Source organism: Paramormyrops kingsleyae, chromosome 2 (genome assembly GCF_048594095.1).
Source record: "Paramormyrops kingsleyae isolate MSU_618 chromosome 2, PKINGS_0.4, whole genome shotgun sequence".
Taxonomy (NCBI): domain Eukaryota; kingdom Metazoa; phylum Chordata; class Actinopteri; order Osteoglossiformes; family Mormyridae; genus Paramormyrops; species Paramormyrops kingsleyae.
Window position 1 is genome coordinate 22,965,113 of NC_132798.1, and position 12,390 is coordinate 22,977,502.

A 12,390-nucleotide genomic window follows, 5' to 3' on the forward strand; every position below is an offset into this window, starting at 1 on the left:
TTAATGGGTCTTTTTTCCACCTCCTGCTCTGCTGGCACCTGACAGCTCCAGCTCGAGCCGGCCCCTCTTCCCTTATTTCGCCATTTCCCCTGCTGTGTTGTTGGGCCGGGCGAACGCTCCAACGCTCATTTCCATAGATGTCTCTATGAACCAGCCCCCCTCTAGCGACAGCACCACAGAGATTGTTTACACGGCCACACTTGTAATAACTGTCCAGCCTCGTTGAGGTCTCTGCGGCCCTGATTACTCTTTTCATCCCATCTTGCAATACAAAAAAAGGGCAACACAACAGGGCCACCGGAGATTAATAGCTTAATTAAAATATCAGTGATGTTTTGTCTGCTCGGGGTTATAATTAATTACGGCGTGTTTGCTTTTGTCGAGTTGCGGCGGCGGCGCTAATGGATGCGATGGAGTGGCACCGCGATCTGCTATTTAGAAAAAAAAAAAACTCGCAGGATGCAGCTGACAGGCCCTGGGGGCTTGGCGCGCGCATGTCGCCGCCGCCGCCAGCGAGGTCGGCGCGAGGGGGAAGCGGTAAGTGCCGGCGAGCAGCGACCGCACGTTCCGAAGCGGCGGGTTTAAAAGTGGCAGATGATGGCGGCTTCATTTCGGAAAATACAGAGGAGCACAGGCGCTGTTTGAGAAGGGAAATTATATGCAGTTGAATATGTGACCTAGAGTCCACTTCAGCCATGCCTGCTTAAGCCCTCCAGAGCTCTCCTCCTCCCCCGTACCGATACACCGCGCTTTCTACAAAGGCTCTGTCTCCACGCGCTGTTCTCTCTCCTCTACCGCGTGGATAAATAATCGCATCCGTGGGGTCATTTCCCAGTTCGCGGGCGGGATGGACGGCACACGCAGACCCTCTTTGAATCTCTCTAATGCCGCGTTCCTCGTCCTCGTTTAAAGCTCGTTCCGGCGCGCGAGGCAGATGGAGGGAGAGCACGCGACGTGACATCCGAGAACCGGACGGAAATGTATCCTTGAGGGCCAGCCGCAGTACTGCACCAGCTACCACTTCTAAATGGTCTCGGTAAATATGCCGCCCGCCAAAGTACTGTTATTTAACAATATAAAAGTCATTATGGATAAAAGCAGCTGGGAAGCTTCCAAATAACATTAACTTTAATAATAAATTATGAATAAGTGAGTGATATATAACAGTAAATAAAGTAGAAAGTCACTGACTGTGCAGTTGTGAGTTTGCGTGAATGAGTAAGTTTGCTCCCATAAGGGATTGCAAGTTCTATGATGCTGTGTTTCTGAAACAGTATTTAGTGTGTGTGTGTGTGTGTGTGTGTGTGAGATACAGAGAGAGAGAGCACAAGGGCATAAATTATGGGGTTGTAACCCCCCAATAACCAAAACCAGCCAATACAACCCCCTAACCCACTTAAATGGGTGGAGACCTTAACTGCCCTATACTCAACCCAAAGTCAGGGCTTTGTGAGGGGGGTCCAGGTATACATTATGTTGTAGGGACCAAATGTCCCCACAATGTGATTAAAAACCTGTAAATTTGATGTTGTTTTTGGTCCCCAAAAGACAAAATTCAATTTTCTAAAAATCTGTGACTGCAATTGAAAAACTAAAAATGCAAAAAAGCTCTTGTATTTTGTTTGGTTACATATGGTTACAGTTAGGGCTGGGTAGGGATTAAGGTTGTCATAGTTGGGATTAGGGTTTTTCCCATAGAATGAATGGAGAGTCCCCACAAAGATATGAATACAGGTCTGTGTGTGTGTGTGTGTGTGTGTGTGTGTGTGTGTGACACATTATCCTTCTACTCATAACAGACATGACCACACCAGGTTCCACCTCTCTCCTGTCTACATGCAAACTTCCAGCTGTATGATGCTTGGCAGTAGAATGTGTCTAGTATTTTTAAATCTTAACAATATTTGGAATTAAGATAGCAAGACTGATCAATTCAGACACCAATCACAACAATGCAGTACTAGTAACAATTCCAGTCAGTAACCAGTCCATTGGACAGATGTATTTGACTTTGTCTATATCCCTGTCCTTACTGCTCAAAATAGTATGACAGATCTATACACTAATTACTAAACGTAAAAATTCCAAAGTAGATTTCTGAGATGCAGTTTCATTCTGATCTCAGATTACTGATGTTAAAAGAAAAGAATATTTTGGGAATATATCATGAAGTATTTTGAAATTCCAGATTATTTTTATATATCCGAATATATGGGCTGTAGTATTACTGCTACAATTAAAGCTACAGGTAGAATATATCATTTTAATGTATTATAATTTAAGATGAAAATGCAACATTTCCCTATTTTAACATGCTTTTAGGAGACATTTCAATATTTATGCATTTATTTATGCGTTTATGACAAATACTCAGTGTAATTCAGATCATTAGTCCTCTCTGTCAGACCACCTAGCTAACTACTGTAAATGCTCACTGCATGAGAAAAATCACTGAAAATAGCGTGAGTTGAAACCTTTGATCATGAACCTTGTGGACAATGATTTTCTCAGCTCGTCATTAAATATTGCACAGGGGGTCGCTGGTACAATCCAGCACACAGAGAGTCTGTTTTTTGGAAAGCACAATGTCTGACTGGCTTTAGGACGCCGGATTGTGAACAGATCCACATGGCAGAGGGCTGCATGGTAAGGGGCTTTATGGGGGTTTGGGGAATAAATGAGGGGGCAAATGACAGCAGAAGATGGGTTTTTCAGCCTAAGCAGAGGGACCAAGATCTGGTGTACATCCAGTAGAGCAAGGGTCTTCACTTCTGGACCTTGATTCCAAATCCAGGCCTTGTTTTCAGGTCTCCCAGGTAGTTAGATTAATAATTACTGATTCTGATTGGCCACAGAGGCTTCAAACCGGACTCAGAGTCACAGGTAAAGGAAGGCTGGGAAACCAGCAGGGTTCGGACCTTGAGGACCGTGTCTTAAATATCCCTGCAGCAGAGGTATCAGAAGCTATGCATGTCAGAACCTGAGATAGAAACCAGAAAACTGGTTTAGAATATTAAAAATGGGCAGCATGTAGATCACAGGTGTCAGACTCCAATCCTGGGGGGCCGGAGCCCTGCATATTTTTGGGTTTCCCCTCGTTTAACACACCTGATTCAACTCCTTGTGCTAATTGCCACACAGCTCTTGAGCTGAATCATTTGTGGTGGAACAGGGAAAGAACTAAGCTACACAGGGCTCCGGCCCCCCAGGACTGCAGTTTGACACCCCTGATGTAGATGAAGGGCCAGTCTCCTGATGATGTGCCACAGCGAGTTGCCCATCCCTCCCATCTGACATGTGCCCATGGAGAGGTGTGTGGACATGAGGTCAGCAGAAAGAGTTCCCAAGGGAATTGCTGGGTAACTCCCTGGGAAAACTCTGCATAAATCCCTTCCTTCATTATCCTAACCCTCCCCCTCCCCGGTGATCATTTTGCCACAGGACAGCAGTGGTGGGGAAAAAGCAGCATAGTGAATCAGTCAGGGCAGTAGCTGATGGGCTGACAGTGGGGGGGGGACTCAACAACAGGGCCCCACTCTTAATGTTCTACCAGCCTGTGGGATGTGTTGCTGACCCAGTCTGTGTGCTACGCGTGGCTGACAGCCTGCATTGACGCAGAAAGTAATGGCGAGCAGCCAGCCCTGTTCCATATGTAACAGCCACCTTCGGGAGCTCTGGGTCAATGTCACTGTGGCACACGGAGCACAGAAGACATCACTGCACTGCAGACGCGATTCCTGGCCACCGGAGGGCAGCAGCATTTGACGAGGTCTAATTATCTAGAGCTCTTGATCATTCAATGATGGCAAGCCCTCCTGGGAGATCCTTATCATTCTCGTGTGATTCTCCCCTGGGACAGAGAGATGCAGGCTTGTAAAAGCCTGGAATGCACCCATAGCACTTATAACACCTATAATTAGAAAGGCAGAGTGCAGTGTGATGAGAATCTCACTACCAGAAAAAATGTTTCACAGGTGAACTGTGGGGAGCTGTAGTCCACAGCTTGTTAAAACCCTCCAAATCCTTCTCTGCTCCTCAGTTTCTACTGTAATAATGCTTTTTGCTGAAATGTATAAGGCACTGTGCCTTTATCTAGAATTAAAATATTGCATCAAAATGAGGAGAATATACAGTATAGTTCTTTAATTTGGGTCTACTGGAGACAAACTGGTATTGACTGGGGACACTTTCTTTCTCCACCTGCATATTCTGAGGAATAATGTGAAGCAGGCTTTTTGTGAAAGCTTAGGAGGAAGGGAGTCCATAGCATATTTCTCAGTACTGGTTTTGTTCCTGCTGGGTACCTGGCCAGCAGAGCATGCCTATGAACTGTTTGCAGGCTTAGATGATTACACTGTAACCTCTGTGTTTTACCTGCCACTAATTGGGGGCTCTTGGTTATGCAGTCAGGGTAGTGGGTGCACAGTTACAGACGCAGATACTGAACACGGAGTGCACCCCCCCCGCCCCCCTTGGGTATCCCTCTAGCAAAATGCGAGACAGATCCTGTCTAATGTTGATTGAGGATCCTCTCCACTTCCGTCCTCTGAGATTTCTCCAAATATGGTAGAGCGCCCTCTACAGCGGCACGCCGTACCCCGGCAGCCCCATTTGCAGTACACTGATGCTGAGGAGTGGATTTGGGCGTAGCAAGCGTTTATCAACACGGCTCACAAGGGCCATCTACTCCCTGTTTACCTACTGATGTTTTTTTTTTTTTCTGGAGAACTTAAAATCAATTTCAAGCACTTTTGCACTCTGAGGCTTAGTCCCGAGCTCTGTCAGGTGCGACGCGACGTCACAGAACTACTCTGACAAGCCTGATAACTGCAACAAACCCCCTCCCTCCCCTCCCCCAGCAAGCCGGGAAGCTCCCATGAATAATTCAGGGAGGTTTGCTTTTAAAAAGTTGTGTCTCTGTTTGAATTAGACATGAGGAATCGGAGGGTAAACTCGTGTAGGTGAACTCTTACCCTCGTCAGCCAGCCATCTCTGTACTTGGTCGAATTATTAATTTATACACCACGCTGAGCTTATTCAGATTCCGTGCATATCTGATGGAGGACAGTGTGTTCTGCGAAATGCGTGTTGCAGTTGCTGTTGAAATACATGACAAATCAAAAGCATAAAACAAACTTAATAGTTAAGGTAAATAGATGCATTTTAACAGTGTTACATTTGAGTACCTCAATTTGAAACTACACAAATTTTTAGAAGCTAATTAGCAGTGCAGATTGTTATATCATTGTATTTCTATAATGCATGTGATTAGGAAAGTGTATGTCTGTATGTATGTGTGTTTACGTGCCATGAAATTATGTATAACATATAGCACTGTGGCATTACAGCGTTAGCGGCTGAGCTCCTGCTTTGCTTGCATGGTTTTAAGGGCCAGGCTTAAGAAAGATCTACACTGCCCTCTGGTGTTGAATTTGAAAAACAAGCATAATTTTTTTTTTTTTGTATGTGCATTTTTTAAGTCAAGGGCATTACAATTCACAAACCAAAGTCTGTAAAGCTGAAGAAGTATGTGCTGATAGAAAAAAAGAATAACACCGTTGTGTGATTTCGCATTTTCCCCACTTCTGTGCTACAGTGCGATTGCATGCTGGGACTATTTAATCCGGCCAGACCTTTCTGTAATTGTTTCCTAAGAGGAAATTCTTTGAAAAGAACTGAAAATGTCTGAATTGTCAAGTTTTTGCTGCATTCACAGAAATTCACTTCAAGTGGGGGAGAGAAAAAAAGCTCATCTGTTCTCTTGGAAATGAAAGATTCCTTTCTTGTCGCTCTTATTGTCCCATTTGGCGACCGTAGCCCGTCTTTCATCGAAGGCAGAAGGTTGATCTTCTCGCTCCTTCACTCTGCTGCCCTTGAGTTATGACTTTGATACAGTAAATACAGCATTTCTGCATTAATGTTTGGATGTGACAACAATTAATTCCTGCACCTGCCGTAGACAACGAGACAGATTCACTGGGGATGGGGATCCTTGCATCAGGTGGGAAACTCTTTAACCTGACTGAGAAATACTTCTTAAATAAAAAGATTTAAAAAAAAAAAAGAATGATCACTGGGGAACGTTCTTCATTCCAGGGTGGTGTGCGCTAACATGCTAGGTGGTGCAGACTTCACCGGGTTTTTTGTGTACCGTTATGTGGTGCCGTGACACCTACTGGGGCCAGGATTAGCCCAGTCACATTTCACACGAGGCTTTTTTTTCCTTGTGACAGAGAACACTGCAATTAGGAGGCGGTAATTTGCTTGTAACTCAAGTGCAGAATTAGTCTCACTAATGGGGCTTGGCGAAGAGGTAGAACTCCTTGTTAAAGCACTAAGCATGGGATTAGGCGAATTCTCCACGGAGAGAGAACTTGATTTGTTCGAGGTCTTTCATGTCTTCTACAGAGAGGGGATTATGTCTGCTCTGAGCAGGCCCTCGCTTAGAGAGCTAGGGAGGAGAAGGGAGGAAAAAGATGATGAGGGCTGTGGGGCCTGTGCTTGTTCAGGCAGCGTCGGAGCAGCCGCTTTCTCCTCGGGGAATTATTAAAAGCCGGGGACCTCGGAAACACGGCTCAACGCAGCCGCGTGTCAGGCTTGTGATGGAGCACCGTGAATTCCAAATGTTTTTTTGCAAGAGCGATCGGCAGATCAGGCTATTCGCAGTGGCTCAGCAGGAACACTGTAGTCTTATGCCTCCAGGGTTGCTGGTTCGATTCCCTGTTCAGGGTCTGTGTGCAAGTCTGCATGTTCTTGCCATGTTTGCACAGGTTTTCTCCAGGTGCTCTGGATCCACCTGGAATCGAAAAAAAAGGTGAATTGGTGTCTCTAAACTGTGTGTGTCCTGTGTTTCCGGGGATAGGCTCCAAACTTGCTATGACCCTGCATTGGATAGGCAGTTATGGAAGATGGATGGATGAATTGGCCAATCATGTTGTGTGTGGGTCCGGCCCGAGACCCTGACAGGAGCCTTCAGATTCCTTCAGAAAGCCCAGCTTGGCCAGCCAGGAAGATCCTGCTTCTGTTGGAACCCCCCTCTTTTTCCTTGTCCCACATCAGGCCATCTTTATAGGCTATTTTCAACCAGTCATGGGTTATGAAAGAGGGGGTGGATGGTAATGTGGGGGGGGGGTGTAATCAGGAATGTGTGAGGGGACAGAAAGCCTGAATCGCTCGCTGTGTTCGCTCTTGGCCGGGGATCAGAATCAAAGTCTGTGCCGCCTGATTGCCTCTTGAGCAGAATCGCGGCTGTCTGCAAAAAGCCGTGGCAGCAGCCTGAAAGGAGGCCGCGTACGAACCCAGAGGAGGACCAAAGCCACACTGCGGCAGCTACCGGCCCGCCAGCCACTGGGGGTGGGAGCCTCGGCCCTGGGCCATACTGTGTGGGGGGGGGGATATAATTGGCATGACATGATCGTAACGGCCTTTCAACAAATGGAACCCAAACAGAAGCCATCGCCTGTGTCTACAGCAATGGAGAAATAAGCCGTGTTTAAAAGGAGATACATACGTACATATATACATACATGTATGTGAATGTGTGTGTGTGTGTATGTATGTATGTGGATCGACTATTAAAAAGTAAAGGTGTACCCCCATGGGAAATCCCCCCCCCCCCAGGCAGGGAAATGTATTTTATTTCTTCCTTGGCTAACCCCCCCCACCATTATCTCTGATATGTCTCTCCACAGTGTCTGATGAAGTCCACACACGATTTTCCCAGAAGTTACATGTGAATGGGCCAGTTCATTCAGGGAGGGGTGGAGGAGAGGCAGTTACAAGGCTGGCAATCAAGTACAGCGATGTGGTCTGAAATGTTAAAAGAGAGAAGGAGACTCCGGAATAACGGGTAAGGAAGCATGCGAAAATGGGACAAACGATCTAGTCTAATGTGCGTCGGCTGTGCCGAACATTCAGGTCTCAGAGAGATTCAGACCCCTCACTGACATGAAACAAGATGCTCATCCCATCCGTGGACCATGTGACCCACGGAAAACCCCAAAACAACGACATGGATTCCTGTTGAAATTCCATCTCAGGACAGGGGCTGAAATCCAATTACCGCCTGCAGAGGAGAGTGGCGAAGAATGAGATTCGAGATGTTACTGCCGGATACTTTGATGGCGACCAGTTGCATCAGACTTGACATTATGGGTAAAAATTTAAGCCTGACCCAGAAAAGGCTGGGTTCTTACTGGTAGTGCTTAAACTTGGGGGCACAGGATGTGCTTGTAATTATTCGGGTTTCACTCCAGCAATGTTCCAGGTATAAATCAGTGCTAACTGAAACATACCTCTATATCGAAGGACCTCCAAGTCCCTTAAGAGCTGGAGGAGACGCCTTGTTAGCATTTAGTTGGCTGGGTCGCTGGCTGGCAGGGTTACTTTGTAATGCTTACAGGCAGATGCTGATGAGGTTGCTTGGAAGCCCACTATAAAAGGTGTGGGAGCAACATGAAGCTCATGCAGGCACTGAGGGCTGTCTCAGGGTTAAGAATGACAGGCATTCAGCATGCGACGCGGTTCAGATTAATAATGCATCCGTGCAATACGGCTAGAGGCCCGACATGCGATGCAGGGGTGACCCCCCCTGGGGGCTGCATTTAACGGCAGTGTATGGAACACGCAGCAAGATATGAGTGAAAGACAGCCAAAGGCCAAAGACACTGGACAGGGGCCGCCTTGGCGAGAGCAGGGCCTCCAGTGACCTGAAGGGAAAATGCTGGTGCGGGGGGGAGGAAACAGAGAACATGCAGTGTTATCATTTTATGGCCTTGAGGGCAGACTGGGAGGGAGGGGCGCTAAGAACACGGTGACAGCCAATCACAAATCCACATTCTTTGTTTGAGATTGCACATGGTGTGAGTTCTTGTAAAAGAAAATGGGAAAATGTACATGATGGTACATAGAGAGCCCTTCAAATTACACAACATAGTAATGAAGCGAGCTGGTTTACGCTCATAAAAAGCTCAGGAAATGCTAATAGTGCGTGTTGATGTTAACAGGAGGTGTTGCTATGTCATTGAGCACCTGGCTGTTGATGTCATGTCTGGCCGCCGCTGACTCGGGGGCGGGGGGGGGGGCTGGACCACGTCAACGCTGACAGCAACCCCAGCGGCCTCCGCGCACTCGGACCCGCATCCACCGGCGCGCCTCTGACTAATCCCGAACAGCTTTCCGGGGAGGCAGTGTGGCCCGTTTATCCGCCATCCCCCCCCCCCCCCCCTCTCGAGATGCATCTCGACAGGCGCCCAGGGGGCCGCTTTTGTGAATTAACGGTAAATAAGGCTCACGCGGTCAGACAGGCTCTGCATCTCCAAGCCGGCGGAGAACACAGACAGCGGCGGTGATCTCAGGTCGGCCCTGCATGCGACGCAGCGCCGCGGGTCGTGTGGGCAGCCGCTGCCAAGCCCATTACGCTCCAGCCAGCTCAGAGACAGCATCCGCCCCTCCCCTGCTGTGTGGTCACGGGTGGGGGGGGGGGGGGAGATAAAGCAGCATAAATGACACCCTGGGGGAAGCCATCCACGGGTCACGGTGCTATAAAAAGCCAGGAGAGACGGAGTGGGACTCGGGTGGGAACGGCCCTTCTAATTACCATGTTGATTTAGTGTCACCTCCCACCGCCATCATGCCTTGCAGCTTGACCTGAACATACAGCTCGTCCCCTGTGCACGGGGGGGGGGGGCTGCTGTGACACTCACCTTGCCGATATGCAGGGCCGTCGAATGCTGCCACCCCCCTGGCATCTGCTAAATTATTCATCCGTTAAGAGAGGAACGGATGGAACAAAGACATAACCCCAACCCTCAAACCCCACCCCCGTCGCCGAGCTTGGGGGGCAGGTGGTGCCAGACAGGTGTGAAGGCACCCTGTTTGTGTGCATGCGTGTAATCTGCTCTGTGTGTGTCACAATAACTGCTATGTGTGTGTGTTTGCTTGTAAGGGTTTCTGCTGTCTGTGTGTGTTTGCGTGTGTCTGGAATCTGCTCTGTGTGTGTGTGTGTGTGTGTGTAAATATATCTGCTTTCTGTGTGTGTGTTTGCTTGTAAGGATGTCTGCTGTCTGTGTGTAAGGATGTCTGACATCTGTGTGTAAGGATGTCTGATGTCTGTGTAAGGATGTCTGATGTCTGTGTAAGGATGTCTGCTGTCTGTGTAAGGATGTCTGCTGTCTGTGTAAGGATGTCTGCTGTGTGTGTAAGGATGTCTGCTGTGTGTGTAAGGATGTCTGATGTCTGTGTAAGGATGTCTGATGTCTGTGTAAGGATGTCTGCTGTCTGTGTAAGGATGTCTGCTGTCTGTGTAAGGATGTCTGCTGTCTGTGTAAGGATGTCTGCTGTCTGTGTAAGGATGTCTGCTGTCTGTGTAAGGATGTCTGCTGCGTGTGTAAGGATGTCTGCTGTCTGTGAACGGATGTCTGATATCTGTGTGTAAGGATGTCTGCTGCGTGTGTAAGGATGTCTGCTGTCTGTGTAAGGATGTCTGCTGTCTGTGTAAGGATGTCTCCTGTCTGTGTGTGATATGACCGCACAGCCAATGACAGATGGCCCCAGGGAAGAAGGCGACTTGCCGGATTTCTCATCCACTTCATTATGACTGATTGTAAACGCCCGCCCCCCCCCCCCCCCCCCCCGGCCATCTGGGGGCTGTCCAGAAGCCATGACGTTATGTAATAATCACTTCATCACTGAACAGCCTCCGGCCTTCCGCTCACGTTCCAGCTAATGGTCCAGACGCCAATGCCACTTGGGAAAGCTCATTCCCGTTTCAGCGTAGCAAATCCAAAAACATAACAAGGGTGTCTGCCCGCTTCACGTACCCACGGAAGTGACAGGCACTGTTCCCCTCTGTGGATCAGCCAGCAGAGAGTGTCTAGAGTGAGAACCTGCTGGCAAAATCGAGGATTCTTACATACTGAGGTGACTTCAGCACCCGCCGTGGAAGGAAGGCTCTGCACAGCGGGGTTAGCCTTCGGAGGAGCCTTTCTGCCACCTGCCACTTTCACACCTTAATTACTTGACATTTATTAGAAGTCTGTATGCAGCTACACCTGTGGGAATTAGGAGAATCAGGTCGCACTGCAAGATGCAGAAATTTTACCTTGATATTCCCAAGTTGCAAGTACAGTAAAATCCTGTTTTGTTCGGCTATAACGGACATGCAGCTCCGCCTACAAGGCGTGTGGCGTGCCGGTGATATCCAGCGCAGATACGTAGTTGGGATTATTAATAGTCACGCATCTGGTCAGGTAAAGTTGGATTACTACATGTACAATATAATAATCTATACCACAAGTGTGTCTGCTGGGGTGTGGCATGAGTAAATGGGGTCCTGTAGTTGTGTTCTGGGCATACAGCAACTCTGGATATATCGGACTTTGGATATAACGGATTCTTTTGCCAGGTCCCTTGAAGTCCGTTATAACGGGATTTTACTGTATTTTATCTTGCATGTGTTGTGCACATCAGCACCCTCTAGTGACTATAGGCTGTACCTAGCAAACTACCTTCCAACAGAATTAGTAAATACACACTCAGTAAACCTGGCACTATACTCGATGTTTCAACACATTTATAAAAATACAGCTTCCACCAATCAGTATAGAATGTTTTTAAATTGTGCATTTCAGATATCGTTCATCAAACTGTCCTTCCAAAGGATCTTCTTCTGTAATCCAAAGAGCTGTCGTGCAAGGTGTCATTTTGAGAAATTCTGGTGTGTGACTCACGATCGCAAGCTGTACTGTTTATGATTCCCCCACCATATATCGCTCATCGTGACTCTGAGGGCTGCGATTTGCACAGGCTTTCCAGACCCCTAAACAATTACTTAAATGACAAAATTAATTCAATCAAGTGTTTAAGTGCTTGGCTCAAGAACACATCCCTAGACCCGCAGAGGTTAATATCACATGGCCAAATCTTTATTTGCCACCCTCAATTACAACTACAAAAGCTAGTAAACTGTGTAGGCTATTGCCAATCTTTCACACAAATTATCTGAGACTATAAAAACAACATATGTAATTGTGAATGTATATTACCTCACCAGACACTGATTATTTATATTACTCACACTTATTCTGCAACTTATTGCTTTCCTCGGCCATACTGTAATATATGTTTTGTAATTAAATATCTTCAGGGTCATACACTGCACTTTGCAGGATTCCCACAGAGCATTACCTCATCACGCAGGGGTCTTTCGTTTTTCACAGAACTAAGAATTTATGGGGGCTAGCTGCCAGATAGTGGGGGGTTTTAAAGATATTGATTTAGCCCATTGACTGACAGAAGATGATCAGGAATATGTGAGGTGGATGCTTATAATGGGACCAGTGAATCAGTATTTGCACAGCGTGTAAAACCCCTTACTTCCAGTGCAAAAGA

General features: G+C 47.3%; 1 long non-coding RNA gene across 1 annotated transcript; it reads left to right on the forward strand.

Moving 5' to 3' along the window:
- Positions 1 to 434: 434 nt before the first annotated feature.
- On the forward strand, positions 435 to 8,304 carry LOC140587697 (uncharacterized). Its single transcript, XR_011989374.1, has 3 exons — positions 435 to 537; positions 913 to 1,036; positions 7,692 to 8,304. It is a non-coding gene; the product is annotated as an uncharacterized lncRNA (long non-coding RNA).
- The last annotated feature ends 4,086 nt before the right edge of the window (positions 8,305 to 12,390 follow it).